The sequence below is a fragment of the Strongylocentrotus purpuratus genome, unplaced genomic scaffold (assembly GCF_000002235.5).
Source record: "Strongylocentrotus purpuratus isolate Spur 01 unplaced genomic scaffold, Spur_5.0 spur5_scaffold_6, whole genome shotgun sequence".
NCBI classification, from domain to species: domain Eukaryota; kingdom Metazoa; phylum Echinodermata; class Echinoidea; order Camarodonta; family Strongylocentrotidae; genus Strongylocentrotus; species Strongylocentrotus purpuratus.
This window is the reverse complement of record NW_022145612.1, coordinates 58,805,855-58,832,766: the sequence shown is the minus strand read 5'-3', so window position 1 is coordinate 58,832,766 and position 26,912 is coordinate 58,805,855. Positions and strand designations below refer to the sequence as shown.

Sequence of the window (26,912 nt, the reverse complement as noted above, 5' to 3'; positions counted from 1 at the left end):
TGTTCTGTTTTGAGTCTTGTTTGTGTTACCTGACGAATTCTACTTCTACAGTGCCAAATTCGAGGAACTCGGGAGCAGTATAAGGAGATTCATCGCTTGGTTCTGCATCCCTCACGAAACTGAGATTGACCTGTATGCTGCCAATTCCAGATTGGTCAATTTCCAAGGGCTCACGTAGCTTCTTCACAACTTCACTAAGAGATTCCTGTTATGTAAGTATAAGTATAAATAACCGTCAGTATAAGTATGTGGAAATTATAAATAAAAGATAAGGGTAAGGATAAGTATTAGTATAGCTCTACGGATAGGGATAAGTAAAAGTTCAAGTAATGTAGCATTTAAACACATTTAGTGGCGGCTCTGATGTTTTATAGATAACAAATCTATATAAATTAATCCTTCAGAGTTCTCTTCACATTCGCGATCTAAAACCAGTGTGTAAGAAGTGATGCATTTCAAGGGTTGTAATTTCCAAATTAGTTATCATTATTTTCACTGCAGCGTACTGAAATGCTAGATTGTATATTGTACATGTAGTGCACTATTGGATTGGATCATCTAGTTTCATCGTGCCTTCTATTTTTCGGTATTCTCTTTCTTACTGGTCATAACATCCCGCAGTGGACATTCCACCATGCACTCTTAAAGCCCCTTTCACACCGGATCCGCGTAGAGTTGCGTACTATGGCGTACCGACTACGCGATCGTACGCAACCCTACGCAACTGTACGCGGAGGGACGCGAATGGGTACGCGAGATGAACGCAAAAAATTAAACATGTTTAATTTTTGTCGCGTGCCTTCGACGTAGACTTTACTACGCAACTGTACGCCAAGCCTACGCAACTGTACGCCAAGCCTACGTAACAATACGCTACCCTACGCCAGTCCGACGGAGCATTAAAAACGTATGGTATAAAGATTTTTTTTGTTGAATATACCTGGATGTAAACTTGGCAGGTATTGATCATTGATCATTCTTGCTTGTAATTCTGTTTGTACTACTACAAGGTATTTCAGACTGACATGTTTTTTTTTGTTATGGTTTATTCAATTTGCGATAATTGACATCTCAGGCCGTTGATATAATAAACAGAGATAAGATTCATAAACTGATGCCTCATGCGAAAATTTTATTATGTTTTGTGGAAATCTGTATGTATTGTGTCGGTTTGTTTGCTTGTGTATACGTTTGTGGTCCTGTTTGTATGTTTGTAATATAATTTTGTTTAATTGAAATGAGCAAAGAAATAATTTTGTCTCACTCTGTTAGTGAGACTGAGTGAGTGTGTATGTCAGAAGTATTTCTTTAAATCTAATAAATGATTAACATTTATATCATTACATTTTCACACACAAATACGCTACGGACCAAGGACAACAGATATCGTCTTCAAACTTTCAGGAAACTGTTATGGAATGATATTTTACAAATGAGTGAAAGAAAGGGATATGGTTAACAAAATCAAAATCAAAATAAGAGTTCTCTTTTGTTGGCGTTTTGAGGTATCAAATCACATCACGTGACCTTGCAATGTTCATCAAAAGAAAGTTCATATATTACCCTTTTGAATAATACATTGTACAATAACGTAGTACATCAACAAAAATGTCTGCATTTTTGGGAAAATAAAATCTTGAACAAATTAACATTACTGCAAAATAACCTCAGCAGTTGCTAATACCTACTAAAAAACTGAAAATTTAACGGTCAAAAACGTGTACCAAATGTCACTTTTTACTATTAAAACTTATGGCAGGTTTATAAATGTTATTTTCTGCACTCACTATTTTACGCAAATTGGCGTTTCAGCCCTATTTCACGCATGCAAAAGAGACCCACTGCCCCTTGGATGTCACAGTTTGTCAGAATGTTATTATTATACTTAGATCAAGTTATGTTCACATGTAATAACATGTACAATTCTTTGTACACTGCACAGTTCATTTATACAATACATTGAACTGTCTTTTTAACATATTTTTTTTTATATATGTTTATAAAGCGTCAATGGCCATACTCGCGGCTCCTACGAGCGTCTATTGCATTTTTACATGGCATTTTCGCACACAGTAAGCAACCGTACGCACCGTAAGCAACCCTACGCCAGGCCTACGCAAGCGTACGTAACCCTACGCCAATTGCCTACACCGTAGGTACGCGGTGCCTACGCACAGGGTACGTAACTATACGCCATCGTACGCAAGCCTACGCATAACCTACGCAGGGACTACGCCGAAGCATCAATTTATTCATGAGTACGCAGCTTAACTTCGGCGTAGTCGGTACGCAACACTACGCAACTCTACGCAGATCCGGTGTGAAAATGGCTTTAGGCTGCGTATTCATGAAAGAAAATGTTGCTTCGGCGTATTCCCTGCGTAGGTTACGCGTAGGCTGGCGTACGGTTACGTAGGCCTGGCGTACAGGTTTGCTCACGGTTGCGTACACAGCAAGCTTTTACTGCTTCGTCTGACTGGCGTAGGGTAGCGTACTGTTGCGTAGGTTTGGCGTACAGTAGCGTAGTGTTGCGTAGACTTGTGTACAAATGGCGTACTTTCTGCGTATAGTCTCTACGCCGAAGGTACGCGAAAAAAATTTAATCTTTTGCGCCCATCTCGCGTACCCATTTGCGTCCCTCCGCGTACAGTTACGTAGGCCTGCGTAGGGTAGCGTACGCTCGACGTAGTATAAATAATCAAGGATATGAAATATAAATGGAAATTCACAATAAATAATCAAGGATATGATCAAAGAAAAGAAAGAGAATCAAGAGAAGAGATTGAAACGGATGACTAGAGGATATTCATATCATTCATTCTTATTATCATCCTCATCACCACCACCATCACCATCATTATCATTATTATTCATAATTATTATCCATGATCCATGATGGGATCTTGTTTTATAATATAATGCATAATTCATTCCAATATCGACAAAACATTAGGATAAATGTTGACTCCATTTTTTAATTTAATATTCAACTTAACGCAAATCAAGTGACTCTTTATCATTAAACACTATAAAATGATATACAACTCGTTCTTACATTTGCTGTCAGTTGGAGTGGAACAACTGTTAAATCGGTGACATTACCGACGGCAGAGATGGATGATATCCTTAGCATGAAAAATCCTTGTTCTGTCAAAATGGTAGATGGCCAGGGCTTCGGTTCCTTCCCCAATTAAGATACACCTAGAAGAAATAGAACAACAACGTAAAATATAATCATAATGATGGAACAGAAAACAAAAAAGATACAAATAAAAGTAATCATCATTATGTTAATAAAAATAAATGATATTAATAACATTTTAATGATAATGACAATATTGATGATAATGATGATAATAATAAAATTAATAATAGTAATATTAATGATGACAGTAATAACGGTAAAAGTAGCAACAATAATAATAGTAATGATACTACTATTAATAAGAATATACTTACAATTATCATCATCATCATTGTGATAATAACGTAAAATATGAATAGTGGGCTCCTGTTTGACTCTCATTTCTGTTCAGACTTCACACTCTTGGCGCTCTAAAATATGGGGTTCTATAACAACCTTAAAAGTATCTCTTCCCTTATCTACTTAAATATTGTTATAGTCAGGGTGTGTTGCTTAATGCTTTTTTTTATATCAATGAATAGCCAGATACTGCATTTTCTTTTCAAATCATATAAAAACATTAATCGTCAGAATTTGTTTGCTTTGTTCAGTCTTCTTTTACTCTATTTTCTCCGGGTATCATTGACAAAAAAAATGATATCAGTATTCCTTTCCAGGTGTGTGATGCAATTCGGCGTTTTGCTAGACTAGAGGTCTGCAACAGTTACAAAGTAGGACTTCATATGTGACATGTCCAATATATCAGTGGGGAATAGGGAGGCAAAATCGGCTCTTGCCCCTTATTTTAAAATTCATGTGGCATACATCAGGTATACACGAAAGAAAACAAGTACCCAACCCCCTCCCCTTCGATGAAAATATTCGACTGAAATCGACTGAAATTCGACTGAAAAGGTGGAGAAAAACAAAATCATTTTTAATTATGTGCTTGGCAATGTTGTTTGTTTCACCAACAAATGCGATGTCCCCCTTACTTGTTTGCATGTTATAGCTTTTTTCAGAACTATGCCCCCCCCCCCCTTCTGTTTACAAAGTCATGAGTCCGCCCCTTTACTAGATCACAGCATACATGTGTTGTTCATTTCGTTTCAACTTACTCTGTCAATCCAAACTGGAGACTCGGATTCAAAGGGTGGTATGCCGAAGAAAAACTCCCCGTTGAAACTGAAGTCTAGGCCCCTTGAATCGAAAGTCCCGTTACTCCTTTCGGCACTGCAGTCGCTATCAAACGGGGCATATATTGTTTCATTGCATTCATCTATTGAGGTGAGAATAGAAATGACAACAAAACCAGACATATCACAGAAACATCTTGGGGTGACGTTGTATAGTTGTTCATTCATTTGACTCTCTATACAAGGATTAGAAGCGATAGTTGAGTTCTGTTGCAGAGGGCGCTATACAAAATACTTTTTTGTGGGATATTGAAAAAATTAGTGTTAAATTTGAAAGAACATACAATTTAAATGACAAAATCATCTTTGTTTGATACAAGTCGGTTCAGAGACGGCTAAAATATCCATAAATATAACGATTTCTAATATTTGTGTACCACCACAAATATTCGATAATTTGAAAAAGCCGTTGAAAAAACGAAATAGCGCCGTTTACGTTATATTTCAGCCAATGCCGATGTTGGCTTTTTCGTGTTGGTTATATTACGCACAACCAACCGGCCCCATGTATTGTTATTATTAATTAATGAAGTAATTAACGGTCACCGTATTTTTTCGAAAGTGGAGCTGAATTCGTATTATTGTATTGGCTAACTTATTTTACACATTTTAAGGTCTAAAATTACCTTCATAGTAATTTTATATTCTAAAAGGGCACTAGAAATGTCATAGATAAGAATGAGAGTAATAACCATGCACTTTGAAGGTATTTGCGGTCTGAAAACAGAACTCAACTATCCCTTTAAGGGTTCGAATCCCAGTCAGGCACTAACGTCTATCCACATTAATTTTGCCACTCTCCACCCAGGTTACCTGGCAATTGTTTGACTAATAATAATTGTGGGACTCGCAGAAAAATTGGTATTAATATTAACTATTATTAGCAAGACTACCCTGGTGGAATTAAGAGGAAATTATTTATGATTTATTATTTGTTGTCATTATTTTAATCGACCAATCCAATAAGCCGATTGGAAAACAATCAGAATATGTGGTGTAGGTTAAGTGACTATACAGTTTACTATACTTGTACTATTCTAAAGAAAAGAAAATGCCATTTATGTTTCTAATGCTTCTAGGGTGCATGTAATAATCATATCATAAACTTCTCTTCGGCTGGCAATTCACAGTTCCATCCTGGCTTCTGCTCTATGCGACGTGTATTTACAGGCCTGCACTTTCTTTTAAAATGAAAAGCTTAATTGCAACTCACTCCCTTACTTCGCTCTGTCTCATGTTGAGGTTAACAAACACTAATGAACGTGGTGGTTATGGCGATCCGATCAGGGTCAGGAAATGGATTTTTCATTCCACTATCTCATTACCTTGGTAACCCTGATCAACATTGAAGCAATTTAACCTGCCATACCCTTAACTAGATAAAATGAATTTCACACAATGTCGTTCCTGATCAAATCAATTCCATCCTAGCTCTATAATATGACATATGCAATCTCTTTTACTACAATTATGGTAGGAACACTCGCAAAGGAGTGGAGGTAGTGCACACTTTGGTTGTGTAAACGAATCCAGGTAAACATATCCGTAAATCATGAGCATAGTAACACAAATAATTAAGCCATCAACATTGAAGCAATTTATTTTGGCAAAATCGTAACAAGCACATGTGAATTTCATCACAATACTGCTTTTGATTTCAACAATACCATTCCTACATTGAAAAGAAAAGGCTCTATAATGTGGTGCAAGAGATTGCGTTTACTATTTTTACGTTGGAAAATCAAAAGCACGGCAGAAATGTCAGTGATTGAAGTTAGACTTGGAGTCTTTCAATAAGAAATCATCGGATAAGGTTTAGACATTACGAGCAAAGAATAATGAATAATGACATCGAAATAAGTGAATGCTTCGTGCTTTCATTGTATTATGGATAATGATATATTGCTACTGTAGTATTTAGACAAAATTACAAACTTTTCTTTCCGACTGCGTATACGATAATGGCAAGCAATTGAACAAAATATATGTGAATGCAATTTGCTGTCTGACATTTCCTAGTCATACACTTCAAAAAACATTTAATGAATCCGCAGATCATATACAAATTTTGACATTTGGATGCAATAGTAAACTTACCTAATTCTAGGCATTCGATTTCATCGAAACCAGTACCACAATCGTCATAAGAGTCACATACTGCTTGAGGGGGGTAACACGCTTTGCTGATGGGGCATTGAAGGTCACCGTTGATACAGGCAGCTATAAGGAAGGAAGAAAATAGAATAAAACAGTGTATTAAATGGGGCACGAAGGGGGGGGTATTGGTACAGTGAGCTATAGCGAAGTGGGAAGTAAATTCATTTGTATGAAAGCAGAAAATAAAATTGTGTATTAAAGGGCAATCCAACCTTAGTAATAAGTTCATTTGTATGAAAGCAGCAAAAAAATAAGAGAGACGAAATGACGAAAGTTTGAAATAAATCGGAACAATAATAAGAGATTTATGAATGTTGGACATATGAGATCACTATAGCTATGGGAGTCACGAACAACTTTCCCGTTTGTCGTCGTGTAAAAATATCACTAATTTATGTTTTTCCTCTAAGTGTCTAGTGTCTACTTCCTTGGCTCACTACTCAAAGTATATTATGGATAATAATTCATTACATTTCCTCTAAAAAGAAAAGAGACTCCCGAGTCATTCATTTAGATGTTTTGTTGTTGTAATTTTAGTCATTTCGTGTGTTGGAACAAATGAGGGAATTGTTCGCCCCTACATCACAATGACATGACCGATTCAGCCAATTTGAATTTTCCATACATATAGTGTTTACAATTTTCAAAAAATTCATTAATTTCTTATCTTTTGTGCGATTTCGTTCAAACTTTCACCTGTCTGTTTTCTCTGATTTTCTGCGTTCTTTTCGACCTTTTTTTTTTGGAGGGGGGGGGGGGGGGGGTTGGATTTACTTTTATGTTCAACACTGTCTCATTACGGCATTATCGAAAAACCTACACGAATTACGAAGTCATCTGCCACTTTCATAGATAATACTTACAAATAACTTACTTTCATCTCATGATACTGGTCTATTGTATTGTGATGTATCTGATCACTTGCCCGTCTTTTCCATTTCAAAGTTTAATGTTCCAATGTAAAATCATCGAAAGTAAACATCGATCACAGAATTATAAATCAGAGAAATATTGAGGCCTTAATTAATTAGGGATTTGCAAGAAGTCGACTGGAGGGATGTATATGCTGCAGAAGATCCAAACTATAGTTATAATAATATTTTTTTAAATATATTCTGTGCCTTGTATGATAGCATTTTCCAATTGTATTTGAAGAAAAAAGAAAGAAATTAAAATGTTGGATAACGAATGAACTGTAACAGTCGAACCAACATAAGAATAAATTATACAAAATTTGTTTACGTAGCCCATCAGACCAAAATGCTTCTGCGTATACAAATTATCGTAACCTACTCACAGGATTAACTTGTAAAGCAAAATCTCAGTATTTCCATGACAAATTTGTACTTAATAAATCTAATGTAATTATAACGGGCACATCGCTACAGAACCCCTTCGAACTCCTTTTACTTCTTCGCAAGAATAGATCCATCTTTAGCAAATAAAATCCAGGTACCCAAACGAATTATTTACAGTATATAAATGATCCACCTGTTGACTCTTTGTAGTTATATCCTACTAGGGAAAACGAAATTTGTAACATTAGTACTTTTGGAAACAATAAAGAAGACAACTATGCCATATATTCAACCTTTCATTGTTAGAAAGAGTATTTCCAGATGAGCTAAAGAAAGCTAAAGTAACACCAGTCTTTAAATTTGGTGACAATCGTGAATTTAAAAACTATGAGCCTATTCCTGTACTGTCAGTCTTCTCTTAATTATTCGAGCGTATTGTTTATAAAAGAACTATTGAATTCCTTGACAGACATTCTATTCTCAATAAACATCAATATTGTTTCCGTAGGAATTATTCAACATGTATGGCTCTTACCAGTCTTTTTAATAATGTCATAGACGCCTTTGAAGCAAATTAATTTTGCAATTTGAGTTTTTATAGATATATTTTACTATCTTAACTATATCGTTATGGAAAACGTGGTGTAGCTCATAAATGGTTCACAAGCTATCTTAACATTCGATTACCATGTAAGTATCAATCTTCTATTTCGGAGTTTAGGACAGTATAACATGCTTCCTGGGCCACTGTTATCTATATTATATGTGAATGATAGTTATAAATCTGCTAATTAATTAGCTTTTATACTGTATGCAGACGACACATATATATTTCTCTTATGGATACAGTAAATGCAGGTCTTGCATATATATGTGAATGGTTCACATCTAATAAATTATCTGTAAATGTAAAGAAATGTAATTATATGATTTTTCACAATTATAGAAAGAATGCAGATTTCAATGATTTCAATATTATTCTTGATAAGATCATATTGCCAAAGGTAGATAAAGTTAAATTTCTCGGCGTTTATTTAGATAGTTCCTAGTCTTGGAAATACCATATTCACGAAGTTGAAAGTAAGGTGTCCAAAAACATTGACATTATAGCCAGACGCAAACATCTTTTGCGCAATCACATTCTACGTATGTTATATTGTGCTCTTATACTTCCATATTTGTCTTACTGTAATCTTGTTTGTGCGAATTCCTGCAAGTACAAAATTCAAAAGCTTACACTATTGCAGAAGAAGAGGATTCGTATAATATCCGGAACGCACTATCGCTCCCATACTGGTCCCGTCTGTAACAAATTATTTGTTTGAGATTCAGTGATATCAACTTGCATCAACAGGGCATGTTCATGTATAAAAGCATAAACAACATCTTCCTATCACAATTTAGTGATCTTATCATTTTCAATGCAACTCTGAAACCCATACATATAATACGAGAAGCGCTGCCAACATTCATCTCCTAGACCCGAAGATTTCAATTTGATACAGAAGTAGCTCTCCTTGCAGACTTTTTCCCGTAAGCCAAAAATGTATTTAATTGCTCGATATTAATACATGTTCTTGTATTTATGTGTGCAAGTGACTTCTTGTAGAATTCAATAACATGTTATATGACCGATTTTTTTTTTGATCACTTACGTACACGCCTTAGCTGTTGCTAGGTACGATCTGTATCTTCCCCATGACAATGTTGTCGGATGAAGCTGCTGTTTGTTTGTTGATTTTGCTTGTTTTTAATGAATGTACGGGCTGTCTATTTTAGACTTTATGATGCAATCGTAAACACATGCAGAGCCCAGGACAGCACAGGAGGGCTCGGATTCGGAATATGTAATTGAGTTAACTTCCTCTCTATAAGTGAACATGCCTTCCTATACTTAATTCTCTTCTCAGTTTTTCATCCATTTATTCCTATCAACGTTCTGTTATAAAATACGTAATTTTCATAATAATATCTATAATTTTCTCTCAGTAACTTATCATGGGCGTTCCCAACTCAAGCTATGCTTTAGTCGGGTTTTCGCCTCCTTCTGTTATCTCAATTATTCACTGTATACTCTATGTTGAAATCATTGTTACATATATAATTTATATATACATTGTGTTTCATATTGTACCGTTGAGAAGGAAATAAATGTTAATAAATACAAATACAAATACAAAATGATGGAGCTCAATTCTACACACTCACAAAGTGAGAGAGATTTTTAGATGGTGTCACTGAAATAGTGCCAATAACGCACATCTAAAGAAATCGTTCGAAATTCCATGGCTGAATTCACAATTCATGGTTATGATGAACGGCGGGAATGCGTGACTCCACCAAACTCTAACACTCGGAACAATAGCATGAAGAACCAATAAGATTTGCATTACAGAAGAAAACCAGCATATATTTGTCCAGTGTGTTCAGTGACCGTGATTTCGTGTACACTGCTTTCTTACCGCAAGGTTAACATAAAGATCCGAAATCAAAACCATTGATTCACCAGAATTCACCTTTTGTTTGACAAAAATGAATCAGTTTTAAGTGCAGTGTACTTTCTCTTATGATATATCCTTCGATTCTTTACGTATAATATATATAATATATATAATATATATATATGTTTGTGGGTGTGAGTGTGTGCTAGTATGTGTGTATAGATATATATTCATTGTATTTGTATATATGAAAAGAGAGAGAGAGAGAGAGAGAGAGAGAGAGAGAGAGAAAGGGGAGGGGAGGGTAGAGAAACGGTGCAACATTCCATGGATGGAACTTCTCTTTTCAAAATGACAACCAAGATCATTTCATGTCGCACTGTCATGAGGCTATTATATACCATTCCAACATGTTGGGAGCGAATGTTTATTAAAGTAGTTTGCAGTAAAAAAAAAAAAATTGACGTGCGATGACAAACCCAAATACTTTTCAAAACAATGGCGATACATAATATTGTTGGTCATCCTGTATACCACTGGCCATATCCTGGTATCGTGGTGGATTTTAGTGGAATAGGACGACTTACCACTGAATACAGTACGTATAAACCAACACAAATATTTATCCAACATTCACTATGAATATGACGGACAAAGAAAGAGGACAAAATATACAGTTTCTCAGGTAAACAAAGGAAATCCCTTCACAGCTGTTATGTAAAAATGTGTAGAACAGGTGTCACATGCATATTCACCTGTTCTATACATGTTTACATAATAGCAGTGAAGGGATGTTCCTTTTCTACCTGAGGAACTGTATATTTTGTCCTCTTTCTTTGTCCGCCATGTTCATAGTGATTTTAGCTTATGTAAATATCCGTTCTTCGATAATCAATCCACGTTGACCAATAACTCTGTTTCTGGTTCTTTCGAGCTTCCGCTTTGCAAGTCATTTCCGAGTTTATTCAAAGAGTTCACTTTTTTCTCTTGATCAAGGTTGGTTGAAGGCAGGCGCGTACGCAGGATTTTTTCAAGGGGGGGGGGGGGGGGTTAACATTTCTGAATCGGGTCGAAAATTTCGCAACGACTCAGCCAGCCACTGAATAGCGGGGGGGGGGGGGTAAGATGATTTTTTTTTTTTTTTTTTTTTGTCTCAAAATTTTTGAAAATTTGACATTTTGCTCCGTTGGGGGGGGGGGGGAGGTCAACTTTTTTAGGTCAGCCATTGGTATAATTTTTTTTTTTAAATACCAAAAGGGGGGGGGGGTCCTCAGAAATACACACATAAAGAATACCAAAGGGGGGTTCAACCCCCTCCCCCCCCCCCCCTCCCCCACCCCCTGCGTACGCGCCTGGTTGAAGGTATGGTTTCGATAAAATGAGACTTGCCTTTCAGTACTGTCAATGCAAAAGGACATTGGTAGTGCAAGGTTCGTATCATGAAAACTATATTTGAGCTGTGTGTAGATATTCTATACTCGTTTAATGTACTGGGAATAATTGAAATCAATTAAAAAACTACTTAACTTGGATTCAAAAAGGACAGTAAAGAAAGCTTTGTAAACCTGAAAGTAGAACCTATGAAGAGTCAGTCTCAGTTTTCAGTTTAATTCCTTCATTTCACATGAAAAAAACAATACATTAACAAATTCATGAACAATAAAGATACATACACAGCATAAGTTTGTATTGCATTGATAATTTTGAAATTACATGTTAAAAAAAGGAACTTAAAGACAAGCATGTAACAAGCTTGTAGAGTTTAAGTTCCTCAAAATTATTTTTGATATGTGCCATACGTAATCAGGCTGAAGCATAATAATCAAAAAGAAAATTAGACAGACAAAAACAATGAGATGATATGGATGATCGATGTAAGAAAAAAGAGAATCGGAGTCAGAAGAAGAATGAGAAGAGTAGAAAAGTAAGTTTTAGAATAGAATGCTCAAGGTCGGTAGTCACAGTCGGGGGGGAAATAGTATGGTAATGCATTACAAGTACGAATTCAATAATAACAATTGAGAGATGAACTAACCCCAAAGAATAATTTCAGTTGTTTTGAGAAATTTATTGCATTCTGCCCATCAATCTAAAGATTCCCCACCTGTTACAATACGTAATACAATAGCAACATACAAGTTGCTATGTCAAACATGATGTAGCATCACCAGGAAGACAAAGGTAATGATGATGTATTATGGAAGCATGCAATTCTATTATGAACGTGTGCTAAGTTTGGGGAAATTACATACCATTGTCTATTCTAGAATATTAGTTTAGTCTGACATGTCTGACATAGCAACGTATATGTTGCTATTGTGTGTGGTATTGTACAGGTGGTCAACTTTGGCAAAGTTACATGCCACTTTCTCAAGTTAGCTCATTGATGACTGACAGATGATGTCACAAGGGGAATGAGATCTGGAGGTTTTGGGGTGGAGCTTAGCAAGTTTGAAAACAAATATTTCAAAAAATATTTAAAAATCTATGAAACAAATTCAGAAGTTTACATATCAAAATATGAGATGTATGCAGGACTGCACACCAACAGGAATACACTTGTATTTCGATGTCATGGGCACTTTAAAAGGACGTCTCATTGCCTTAAAATGACGTCACACGTAGCAGTCCCCTATGTCGACGTGCAAATCTAAAAGTCCCTATTATCAGACGAGTGGTAGCGAAAAGTAATTATCATTACAAAAGCATATATCCCTTTGAAAGTGGCCCGTTAGTTTGCAGCTATAGGCAGGAATCTTTTGCCTACGTATTTACAAGGAAGACCCAGTTAAGCACATGCCTGACATACTTCAAAATACTTCGAAGATGGTTCAAAGGGAATGAGCTAGATATAGGACTCCAGCTTTTAAAACTCCTTGATATTATCCGCGAACAAATAATATGTATGCTATTTTTTAGTTATAAATGTATATGTTCAGTTCATTGTCATCGCTCATCCAGTTTCATAATTAAATCAAGAGCAGTTAGGATTTCAAGTTTCTAATTTTTATTCCTTTCTACTATTAATTTCGTGAATAAAAATTGTGATAAAAAGGTATCCTTTTAATCACAATTTTTATTCACGAAAATAGACGGAGTTGAATAGTATTTCAAAAGAAAAACAAGGCGGATACTTATTTTACCCAACAAAATAAATAAGGCATTCTTAAGTGATTACAATAAAAGACGCCTTGTGAATCATTCTGCATTTGTTCTGGAAAATTATTTTAAAAAATAGAGTTCCAAAGTCGTTAGTCACTTTTCTATCGTACGTCCATGACGCCTGGACACAAGAAATGATACGATGCAAAACGTAGTTTCCTGTTTTCAACCAATATTGTGCGTTTGTTTCCTTCGTTTAAACCAATGACCAACAGGAAATGTTGTAATTTTAATCACAACTCCATACCGACCTATTCTTGGCTATAGAGTGTAATGTTAATTTTGAAGTCGGTCTAATATCGGTCTCGTTGGTGTGGCTAGGGTGTCAGGGTAAAGTGCATTGTTCGTTTGGTCTGTGTCGGTCTGGTGTCGGTCTCGTTGGTGTGGCTAGGGTATCAGGGTAATGTGTATTGTTCGCTTGGTCTGTGTCGGTCTGGTGTCGGTCTCGTTGGTGTGGCTAGGGTATCAGGGTAATGTGTATTGTTCGTTTGGTCTGTGTCGGTCTGGTGTCGGTCTCGTTGGTGTGGCTAGGGTATCAGGGTAATGTATATTGTTCGCTTTGTCTGTTGTCGGTCTGGTGTCGGTCTCGTTGGTGTGGCTAGGGTATCAGGGTAATGTGTATTGTTCGTTTGGTCTGTTGTCGGTCTGGTGTCGGTCTCGTTGGTGTGGCTAGGGTATCAGGGTAATGTGTATTGTTCGTTTGGTCTGTTGTCAGTCTGGTGTCGGTCTCGTTGGTGTGGCTAGGGTATCAGGGTAATGTGTATTGTTCGCTTGGTCTGTGTCGGTCTGGTGTCGGTCTCGTTGGTGTGGCTAGGGTATCAGGGTAATGTGTATTGTTCGTTTGGTCTGTGTCGGTCTGGTGTCGGTCTCGTTGGTGTGGCTAGGGTATCAGGGTAATGTATATTGTTCGCTTTGTCTGTTGTCGGTCTGGTGTCGGTCTCGTTGGTGTGGCTAGGGTATCAGGGTAATGTGTATTGTTCGTTTGGTCTGTTGTCGGTCTGGTGTCGGTCTCGTTGGTGTGGGTAGGGTATCAGGGTAATGTGTATTGTTCGTTTGGTCTGTGTCGGTCTGGTGTCGGTCTCGTTGGTGTGGCTAGGGTATCAGGGTAATGTGTATTGTTCGCTTGGTCTGTGTCGGTCTGGTGTCGGTCTCGTTGGTGTGGCTAGGGTATCAGGGTAATGTGTATTGTTCGTTTGGTCTGTGTCGGTCTGGTGTCGGTCTCGTTGGTGTGGCTAGGGTATCAGGGTAATGTATATTGTTCGCTTTGTCTGTTGTCGGTCTGGTGTCGGTCTCGTTGGTGTGGCTAGGGTATCAGGGTCATGTGTATTGTTCGTTTGGTCTGTTGTCGGTCTGGTGTCGGTCTCGTTGGTGTGGGTAGGGTATCAGGGTAATGTGTATTGTTCGTTTGGTCTGTGTCGGTCTGGTGTCGGTCTCGTTGGTGTGGCTAGGGTATCAGGGTAATGTGTATTGTTCGCTTGGTCTGATGTCGGTCTCGTTGGTGTGGGTAGGGTATCAGGGTAATGTATATTGTTCGCTTTGTCTGTTGTCGGTCTGTTGTCGGTCTTGTTGGCGTGACTAGAGTATCAGGGTAATGTGTATTGTTTGCTTGGTCTGGTGTCGGTCTGGTGTCGGCCTCGTTGGTGTGACTTGGGTATCAGGGTAAAGTGCATTGATCGCTTTATGTGTTCTCGGTCTCGTTGGCGTGACTATATATATATATATATATATATATATATATATATATAACTTTCTTCCTTCTGAAACCGAGTATTATCGATGTTTTATCATAACTTATTCACAATTATAATTGATAAAATGATAAATGACACATATTTGTAAAGCTTAGATCCTCTTCTTTCATTTGATGCGACTCATATGACGCAAATTTCAAGCATGAGTGATTAAAATCAATTTGAAGAGAGGAAACCAAAAAGTCATTTGGCGGACGGTATCTGAATTTCAACGATAAAATCACATTTCTAGAAATTTGAGTTTCTGCCCTTTCATATGACACCTCAATCAGGAAAAATGAGCAAGGAATGACAAGGTTCTGTTTGTTTAAAGTAGTGCTTACATTTCCATAATTTTATCAAATGAATTTGTTTTCACTGGCTGCCTGCCGTAGCAACAAGCAGAATTGACAAAAGACTTAACTCCGTTTGTTGCTTCGGCAGACAGCCAGTGAAAACGAATTCGTTTTATAAAATTATGGAAATGCAAGCACTACTTTAAACAAACAGAACTTCTTTTATTCCTAGCTTATCTTTCCTTATTGAGGTGTCATACATGTATGAAAGGGCAGAAACTCAACTTTCTGGAAATGTGATTTTCTCTATGAAATTCAGATACCGTCCGCCAAATGACTTTCTGGTTTCTTCTCTTCAAATTCATTTTAATCACTCATGCGTGAAATGTGCATTATATGAGATGTATCAAATGAAAGAAGAGGATCTAAGCTTTACAAATATGTGTCATTTATCAATTATAATTGTGATTAAGTTATGATAAAACATCTATAATACTCGGTTTCGTTTTTTCTGGGACGCACTGTATAGGGTGTCGGGATATTTAACGCTTGCCTGCCTTTTGTATACACGTCTGCTATGATTATATCCCACGCCATGCCTATGAAGCTAAAAACGAAATTGAACCTTGAACCTTGCTACAATAAATAGGTTACCCGTCATGCATCCGATGACATTGCTTACGGTCAAATATAGAAAATGAAAAATCTCTCACAGGACCAAGTTCCCTCGGGATAACCCAACTTTCTGACTGATTCATACAAACTACATGGATGTTGGAATTAAAGTTTATGATATCAGACTTTACACTGTATGATATACAATCAAGAAAGAAATCATTTTATTTGCAAAATACGCAATAGATAAATGGACGTGTAAACTTTAGAAGACAATATATATAAAATCATATTTAAGTGATTTCAGAAAGTGGTCGATAGATTTATCGTGAATCGAAATCAACGCGAGATAAGTTAATAATTATGATATTCAAATATGAATGCATATCAACTGCATGTTAAGATGTATGTAGCTCATTTGCAAGCTAAAATTACTCCCACGATTTTGATAAGTCATTATCATGGTGTATTCTATAAAACCATCACATTTATCGTTATTTATTCATATTCCACAAATTATTCTAGTTTATAACAAATAGTTATATTGGTTTGAGAAAACAATACAGAGCATAATGAACAGGATGAGGTCTAGATGGTCGAACAACAATACGTAATAAGAAAATGTGGAGGGGTCTACTAAAAAGTTTATGTATTTACACTATATGCAGATGAAATATATACGTGTATAGGGCCTCATGGGAGAACAGTGCATACATGTGCATAATAGTGCATAACAGATTGGGCTGCCCTGTATATAATTATAATAATGATAATAATAATAAAAAATACAGTTACCACATGATAATAAAATATGAATTATTTAGAGTCAAAGAGGTGGAAAACAGACAAAGTAGAGAGTCGATTAATATAGTAAGAATTTATAATAAACAAATTGAACAACTAATTTAAATCTATTCAAAGTTATCTTTTTTTAATGTATTAACTAATAATTTCAAATGTATATGTTCCTGTGTAAAATATAGTTTGCTAGAAAGAAAAGGAAAAAACTTCTTCTGTTAGACAAGATACTCGCATTTGAATGCTTCTTGCTGCAAGTAGTTTTATGTTCACTTTATACGACCGGATGCTAGTAGAGAGAAAACAAAACTCACCGGATACAAACCGAGTTGATATCCCTTAATATCCCCTTAATTAATCTGACCTACCAGTAATACACGTCCCTTTATGGTATACTTTTATGGTATACTTTTATGGTAGCCCTTTAGTAGTTAATTGCGTGCAGTGTTGATTAGGAAAACACTCAATGATAATACATGTAGAAGGGCGTATCCGTATACGTATTTCTGAATTGTAGTAGTTATAATGTCAACGATAAGTATTATGCCTATTGTATTACAACTAGCGTGTTAGTAGAAGGCCTATTAGTACACAATATAGCGAAAGGTGTAGTAGATTGTAATGGTAGATTAGTAAGTAAATAGGAGTAGTAGAAATAGTAGTAGTAGTAGAAGTACACGCTAAAAACTGAAATGTTAAATCACCATTTAAAAGGGCCAAGGAGTGACCACTCTTTCAAAATGGTAGATTAACACTTTGAACGTGCTGAATCCAACACTATAAAGGTTGAACCTAGCAGGTTGAAAGAAACAATCTGACATTTTGAAAGAGTGGTCACTCTTTTTTCGGCCCTTTTAAATTAATATTTAACATTTCAGTTTTTAGAGTGCAGTAGTAGTAGTAGTAGTAGTAGTAGTAGTAATAGTAGTACAAGTAGTAGTAGTAGAAGTACTAGTAGAAGTAGTATGAGTCGGAGTAGTTGTTTTAGTAGTCGTTGTCGTGATGGTAGTGGTGGTGGCGGTGGTATGGTGGAGGTGAAGGTGGTGGTGGTATCTTTAGTGGTGGTGGTGGTGTATGGTATGGCATAGTAAGCCCAATATAGTAGCAGTAATGAATAGTGGTGATGGTAGTGCATGGTCGTGGCGACGGCTTGAAAGGTTTTATTAAAAAGTAAATTAGCAGCAACAATATAATGTCAAGCGTGAGCAAGTAGATATAAGTCTTTTGCGCATATGGAAAATTATGGTTATCCTACGCCTTTCCTTGCTACTGCCCCCCCCCCCTAATAATTTTATCAGGTAAAATAACCGAGTATAGAGCTATCAAGTTTACTCACACTAAAGGAATATACAATAAAGGAAGGGAGAGCTGATGAAAGAGATACATAAATGAATTTATGGACAGATAGATAGATATAGCAAGCACGCGAGAAAGAGTGAGAAAGAAGGAGAGAGAATGAGATGGAAAGAGAGAGACGGAGAAGAAAAACAGGAAGGGGTGGACTATGTCACATGTGGATTTAAGCAAAACAGATTTTAAAAGTATTTAGACATGATAGAAGTACAATTTAAAATGGTTACCTAACTTTGTAAGAAAAGTAGAGCGAATGAAAACAAATCGACAATTTTTTTTTTTTTTTAAAGGAAAAAGGAACGGATAAAGAACTTACGAGCATTGTCGCCTTGACCAGCCGAAAGTTTGGGGCCGAAGCTCAGGGCTGCGAGTCCAAGGAGTAGGAAATCCCCATAGTTCACTCGCCTGGGTAACATATTCGGGTATTCTCTGATCAGTGTATATAGTTATGAAGTCTTTCCGTATTTCCCTTTTCACTGGGACACACTATCGTCGTGATGAGCTAGAGAGTTAGCATGCCAGGAATGACCACTCCACTCAACTGGACACCACGAACGGAGTACCAGTACTTATTTCTGCTTTCAAAACAGTAGTACCGTATTACAAACGCATTGGAGGGCACAACACAAAAATGACGCATAGAGTCTATTGTAAGTGTGGTACTTGTGTCCTATCAAAGAACGCCATATACCAAATATTTGTTGTCCTTGATAATCGAGTTCTTTTGAAGTTAAATCCCTGAACTGTATCTGCGTTCATATCAGATTCCAGGGGGCGTCGCTAGGCCTTTTTAGTTAGGGGGGGGGGGGTGTAGAAGCCACCGATTACCGACAAAACTATAACCGCCAATTACAGACGAATATATTAATGCCAATTACCCAATGTCTACAAATTTAACCCTGTAAACCCGGGGCCGGGGCAGGGGGGGGGGGGTTGAATTATTTTTCCTACGATTTATATATATAGTACAGTCAAACCTGTCTATAGCGACCGCCCAAGGGAAACTCAAAAAGTGGCCTTTGTAGACAGGTGGTCTTTGTAGACAAGTTCCTCTAGTACATGATTCAATGAGAAAAAAACATTTTCAAGGGAAACAACAAATGTGGCCTTTGTAGACAGGTGGTCTTTGTAGACAGGTGGTCACTAAAGCAGGTTTGACTGTACTTGCGTATGCGCACACGGTCATTGTCCTCGACCACATAAATATACGGTTTAATTCGTCAAGACTAGTCAGCATCGTAGCTATTTATATAAATGAGCAACATGGTTGATCAATCAATCGGAGTAGCGTGATTGAAAAGAGTGCGGGTTCGAATCACGTGGTTGCGAATTTTAAACCCATGTTTTCTTTTTCTTTTCCTTTCCTTTTTTGGTTTTCTTTCCCTCTCATTTTTCTCCTCCCCCTATTCTCATTTCCCCCCATGGCGGCGCAATTTTACTGACAATATCCTGACAGTTGGGGTGCATGTCGCACCTCCCCCCTCCCCCCACATACACTTTTGTGTTTTGGTTTTCGGCGTACTTACCCGGTAACGTATTTCTCGTCACAGGCTAGAAGCGATGGGAATGGACACCTTGTTGTCTACGTAGCATCACGTCAAACTACACACACATACACACACACACACACACACACTCTCCCCTTTAGCGACGCCTCTGGATATATCTTACCTATGATTCACATTGGTTGAGCCAGGGAGGTGTTTTGAGCGGAGCCTCTCTGAATGGGCGCATAGCGAGGTCTGTGATTTAAGTTTGTGACTTGTCCTGATTAAAGGGATAGCAATTTTAGGTTCTAAAAGGGCACTATAAATGTCATAGATAAGAATAAGAGCAATAACCATGCACTTTGAAGGCATTTGCGGTCTGAAAACAGAACTCAACTATCCCTTTAATTCATCAATGATAATTAAAATTTGTATGATTTGCAGGCGGTTGCCAGCAGATATATCACGTTCGAGGCCAGTTCGTAACAAACATGAAGCCGATCTATCCTTGGTTTGTTGTGATCATAGGTCATGGAATAAATCATGTTCTTGTTCTTGAGACATGCAGTAGTATGTTAACTTGTGTCATTCCTGGTTAATGCTATCTTTACTCTTACGCTCAATTATCTATGTTACACTATAATCTTGAAATTTGTTATCCGATGTATAAGAAAAAATGAGAATGATCCTATCTGTTTGATTGAAATCAATAAAATGTTAATTTGAATTTGATTGGCAAGGGGTGGTGGGCGAGGAAGGGGGGGGGGTAAATTGATATTATTTTATTTTATTTTAGATGTGTTTAGATGTAATTTCATGATCGACATCGAGATGATTTTTTTGTTTCCTGTAATGCTTTGTTTGTACAAAGCATGTAAAATGTTTACAACTGTGATTGTTATTATCAAGCAATCAGCTTTTTGAAAGTTGCTGATGTCCAAATGATGAAAACTATTATACCTAATTTACTATTCAGCCAACGCTTGCAATAGGTGGATTTCAAGACACAACCGAAACCGACCGAAGACGTATTAATAAATTATAACAATCGTTATTTTCCTAAATCACGAAGAATTTACTGTCTATAAAAATTAATTATTGCCGATTTGGCCTATATTCCTGTACTAACATGACTGATGCATAGATCACATTTGCTCTACGGCTAGGATACGGCGGACGTACGCCCCCGAAATCGAAAGATACTTGCGGCGGCCGCAGAGAATCTGCGGTGGCCTCAGGGTCACCCTGGTGTATTCCTATCTTTGCAGGCCGTACGGGTCGCCGTGTGATTATAACGCGGAGTTGTTTTCATGTATAGGTTCGTCGTAGCGATTAGACACGCGGTAGCCATGCCGGAGAGCAGTTCAACGGCGACCGTGCGTCGGGCGTACGGGAGTCTTGCGTTTTATATATTCCAGGGGTGAAGCGGTAGCATCAGTCTGGCCGCCGTATTGTCCCCCTTCGACCGCCTCAGTGCACCTTGCGGCTACCTTGCGTCTGCCTTAGTATTTGTCAAAAATCTACGGCCGCCGCAAGGACGCCTTTAGGCGACCGTGCGTCATCACTCCAAACAAAGGCCGTGCGGCAGTCGCAGATTTTCTGTCTCCAAAAATTCAAAATACGCCGTGCGGCTATGTGACCGCTACCGTATGTGACCGTGGGACTGCTGCGGCGGTCCTATAAATGCTATTGGCCGTAGATATTTCAGACCGCACGGCCGCCGCGGCAAATGTGACCTAGGTATAAAGTCATTGTCGAACTGTCTCCAGTGTGATCCAAACCATGAAATAATTTTGAAAAGGAGGAAGAGCAGATAGCTGTGCGTTAAACCTATTACAAAATATGTACGGGTACCATTCTCTTGCAGCCACCATCCCTTCCCCCCCCCCCCCCCCCCCCCCCCCCCCCCCTCTCCATATACCAACTATGGCATTATTAACTACTTATATTTGATATAGAAACATTTATTTCATGTTCAGGTGTTGGGCAAGAGACAATGAAATGGGTCACTGATAATGAGTTAGTTGACCATCTGTCACGATGTGATTGGTTTTACGCCCCGCCCCCCCCCCCCCAAACATTTTAGAATAGGTCAGAGACTAGGCTGCAGTGCCCACTTTAGATGATTGACATTGAATGTGAGATTGGACTGTTTAGAATGCTTCACATAGGTGGAAGTTATCAATGGTGTGGAAGATTGGAAGCTGTGGTGTATGAAGAGATGTTTGAGAGTCAGTTGTTTGAGGCACCAAGGAGAAGGCACACATTATGCATGTTACTGATCTGTTAGGTATTGCATGCCTAACAGCGCTTTTCTAAACTACATCTCCGGCATTTCCTGCAACTCACTCACATCAACTATTAAGTTAAAACTATCTCTTCTGTTTGTTTTGATTTAAGGAACTTAATTTCATGTACCATCAAATGTACGTATTTTCAGTTTAAAGCAAAATATAAGGAAATGCATATCATGAAACTAAGGAAGTTAGGTATGCATTGACTCAGAATTCATTATTTTAGGAAGAATGCAAGTTTGAAGATGCATAGTACTAGTCTACTAGAGGACATTTCAAATGCATTTTATTTTCATAATCTAAGAAGATTATGTAAAAAATATTCCTGTATTAATGTTATTTTTAGGAAGTCTACCAAATACGCCCAATCGGTATAGCAGTGGTCTCGTAATCCGATGACCCGGGTTCGAAACCAAGGCGATGCGCTAGTGCCCTTTGGTATTTGGTATTTGGTATTTGGTAAGGCATTAATCCTCATTACCAGGTCCCTCGGAGAGGACCTAAAGCCGTCGGCCGTCTGGTTGCTTACTTACAAGCATTTATGCTTTCTTAGCGGTCAGGTAAAATAACCACCACCATTCCATTCTTTGCGGAGAATTATTAAGGAAATTATGTGGGTGCTTATAATTACTGAGGTTACCCTTTTATTTATTATAAGGTGAATATATATTGTAACTAATTTACAAAGACCTATGAGCCAATTTATAAACTTTTGAACAAAAATATCGTTGATTAAGTATAATAAAATACAGCATGTAATTCGATTATTTGTGCGATAGTCAGCAGGGAGATTTGCCAAGTGATTTTATGATGGCTACTTCATTTATTGGATTAGATAAAGGACTCGATTGTAAATGAATCGTCTGCAGTTCGATTAAAGGGGAATAAACTCCACCCCTCTCTCTCTCTCTCTCTCTCACACACACACACTCTCTCTCCCTCCCTCCCTCCATCTCTCTCTCACTCTCTCTCTTTCTCGCTCACTGTCTCTCACTCTCTCTCTCCCTCCCTCCCTCTCTCTCTCTTTCTCTCTCTCTCTCTCTCCCTGTCTCTCTCTCTCTCCCTCCCTCCCCCCCCCCTCTCTCTCTCTCTCTCTCTCTCTCTCTCTCTCTCTCTCTTTTGTTGGTGTCAGCTAAGCATTCCCATTGCCCATAGACAGAGATCAGGGGTGAGGGGGGGGGGGGGTAAATATCCCCTCAATATCTGACAAAGGGGATGGCCTATGTAATCCACCCCCTCCCCTCCCCCCCCCCCCCCCCCCCCCCCCAATGCTATACATATGTTTATGATAAAATGCTCACCGTAACAGCTTTCATTTAAAATTTACCTAAAATTATTTATCAAATCGAACCAAGCCAGTTTCAAAAATCCAAAACAAATTCAGCTTCAGAGGGGGGACTCCCCCATGTGCGCGCAATTGACGGTAGCGCATCCAGACGCTAATACATCAGCAGGGAGTGACTTCCAAAGGGGAGGGCACCAGCAAAAAAAGGGCAATTTCAAAGTGAAAATATACAATTTTTTAGACATTGGAATATACCCCTATATTGTGAATACATTAAAGGGACGATTTCATCATTTGTTCTTTTTCCAAATTATACAAGATATTATAAAGATATTGTCTAAGCATCATACTCTGCAGCTGGTCGTAATGGTGTGAAATCGAATTGCGAGCGAGCGAAGCGAGAAAGGAAAAAATCTAAGATTTGTGAAGTCGCAGTTCGAAAAATTACATCTTATAAAGAGGAAAGAACCCCAATCCTGATAGGGTTATAAGCATATTCTCAAAACGGAAGACTGAAAAGACCTTTGATAAGTTACATATATAATTAAATCATTAATAAATGCGAGGAAGCTTTGGTGAAAATTACTCTTAGTCGCTTTAAATTAGGGGTCAGTTATCGAAAGGGATAAAGACACTTATTAGAAATAAAAAGGAGCACGTGTCAAACTACAAAGAATAATTATCAGACGTGAACATGGGGCACTTCTTACACCTGAAAAGAGGCACTCACCAGAGATGAAAAGGGCACTTGTGAGAATAAGAATTGGGCACCCATCAGATTTTGATAGAGGCGTTTATCAGAGATGAAAAGGGTCCTCTAATGAAAAGGGGCATTTATGGAAAAGGGATAGGTCCCTTATTTGTTAAAAGGTAAATTATCAGATTTGAAAAGGGGCACTTATAAGAATGAAAAAGAGGCACGAATAATAAAGGGAAATGTGCATTTGTGGAAAGAAAAGGAGGATCGATCAGATTTTAATAGGGGCTTATATGAAGGGGCACTTCTTGCACCTGAAAAGGGGGACTAACTAGAGATTAAAAAGGGCATTTATGGGAATGGAAAATGGACAAATTTTGTAAAGGAAGACAGGAACTTGTCGAAGGAAGAGGGGCATGTGTCAAAATAATAGGGGCACTTTTGGGGTACTTGAAAAAGTGGGGGCACTGTGCACTTTTCCTCATCCTTCTCACTCTCTCTCTCTCTCTCTCTCTCTACCCCTTCCATTTCCTTCTCTCTGAACATATACAATGTGTCTTCAAAGGCTTTGTAAAATAATGACACTTCCTATGTATGCACAAGCAGGGAAATGACATAGTTTACATAATCTGAATATAATTTCTATTGTATGGGATATACAATGGGGTGATGAAATTGCCCTGCTGAATTTTTTTTTCAAAAGACTTTGTGATCCCAATTCAATAATTCTTCATGAAAATAAATTTCAAAACAAATGCAATACTTTCAATATCTTACACAAGAGCTCTTTGACTCTCCTCTCATTTTATTCATTGATTACAGCCATTTGTGAAGATCCATACAGATATACTTTGGACTCTTCCAAAATAAGATGCTATAATATAATCCTGTTAGATCATATAAAAATTCACATATTAGAAAAATGACTTATAAGCATTCACTTTAAACACATTGGAAAAAACATACACAGCTAACAAGATATAGAATCTGTATATTTGAAAATCAAAAGAGCTAAATAAAATTCAAGATATATTTGTATATAAATTTGGTCAAGTCTCGAATGAAAAAGATATCATAAAATCACAATACCCATCTGACTACAATGATGCAAGCTTTATATGCTATATACAAACTTGCAGAAAAATCAATATAATAGACAGAATAGAAACTTACTTCAATTTATCCGCATATAAAACACGTACATTGGAAGGCTCTCATCATTATCAATTCTTGTACACACATCTATTGATTAGAAGAAAAACAATTATTGGAAGCATGATTCAATTATTTAGATAAATTACCCATCAGTTTCTAGTTGAAATGAAAGAGCAAGTGGAATGGATATTTCATACTAGGAATTAAGTTGGAAAAGAGTGACATGGAAATTCTTGATAGCATGGAAGTTTGCCTGTTCATAATTGTAAATCAATATCATAACACTTTTTATGACTGGTACAGTGTGCTTTAAAGTGCTTGAGTGGGATTGCATGAGGAAAGTATAGAGTAAACAAAAATACAACAGAGTGAGTGATCTAAGCTATACTAGAAAATGTTGCACATTATAGTTTTATCATCTTTGCTTGAGCATACAAAGGATCCATAAACTAATTCTCCTCTCGAAAAGTCATAATAATTCTGTTCATAAGGGCCTTCCTTGTTGACAACTCCATGACAACTTTGTGTTATATTTTGCAGAAATAAAGTAAATCATATACACAACACACTTCTCTTAAAAATTACAGATTTTTCTTCTCCTTGTGTACATGTACATGTTGCATACATTAATGACATATATGTGACAATGGGTTTAATCAGCTCTTCTTTTTTTACTTCTTTTTAAAAATATTGCTTCCGAGCATTTCAAGCTAAATGAAATAAACATTACAATATAATTATATAGGACTTGGATCAATTAATATGAATTATACAACACCTACGTGGATCCTTGTCATTTGATTGGACGATTGTTGGTCACATGATATTCAATAGATGGTATATTGCACGGTCGTGCATTTTTGGTTATATGCGCCGTGCATTTTTGGTTATATGCAGACTGCGTACCTCTCTGCTGCATGTGCGCGCGCGTATCCCTGCGTGTATCTGACGCGAAGGCAATCTGCATGTAATTGAGAAGGCTTGACTCGAACTGTAATTTATCTTTATAAGGAGTAAAGCATAATTTGTTGATTAACGTTCTATTAGGTCTTCTTCGATGTTGTATAAAACAAATAATGAATTTCATTCGTTTAATAGTGCAAATATTTTCATTCGTTGAAAGATTAACGTTAATTCTATTCAACTCGGCTGACGCCTCGTTGAATAGAATGTTAATCTTTCAACTCATGAACATATTCGCACTATTGAACTCATAACCATTCATTATTTGTATACTATTACACAGAATAAATGATAATAACTAAAATATGTGAAAAATATATAAGTACTGGGTTGAACATACATGGAAAAAATGTTTTGCATTAGGAATGGATATAGGACAATATAAAGTCAAATTTTTATTTTTGATAGGACTATAAAAGTTGTCCCTCGTCTCTGTGATAACAAGAAAGTAACCAATTTGGCTCGCAAGACAAATGTTTAAGTAGCAACCTGGCTTATCCCTCATTAGCAAGTTAACAACATAAATTCTTGACATGATATAGAACTCTACATGAACAAAACAATTCCAAAATCGTCTTTTGAGAGCCAGGAGGGTATTAATCCCTAAACAAATGATACCTACTTTAGGGACCACTTAAACAGAAAAGCCAATCATTGTCTATAAAACCACTTTGCTCTTCTTACACGAGTGGTCTATATGGACAGGTTTCACCATACTAAAATACAGAATTAACATCCTTCTGTCTCTCAGCTCATGTTATATTGTCTGTTTGTTTCTGCAAATTATTGTTCTTAGAATATCTGAAGTTAGACTTCTATTAAATATATCATCACTTATATTTTGTTTTATTACATAACATA

At 37.2% G+C, this 26,912-nt stretch overlaps 1 protein-coding gene across 2 annotated transcripts in view; it reads right to left on the bottom strand.

The window, feature by feature from the left end:
• Positions 1 to 18,865, bottom strand: part of LOC592144 (adhesion G-protein coupled receptor G4) — a 37,624-nt gene extending 18,759 nt beyond the window's left edge. Inside the window, exons 1-5 of one of the 2 annotated variants that reach the window (XM_030971973.1) lie at positions 18,487 to 18,865; positions 6,418 to 6,540; positions 4,243 to 4,403; positions 3,056 to 3,201; positions 30 to 205 (exon numbers count right to left, since the gene is read on the bottom strand). The gene's annotated coding sequence lies outside the window, so the exon portion shown is untranslated. The remainder of the gene's footprint in view (positions 1 to 29; positions 206 to 3,055; positions 3,202 to 4,242; positions 4,404 to 6,417; positions 6,541 to 18,486) is intronic. The other variant, XM_791682.5, reaches the window with a different exon arrangement.
• Positions 18,866 to 26,912: the final 8,047 nt, after the last annotated feature.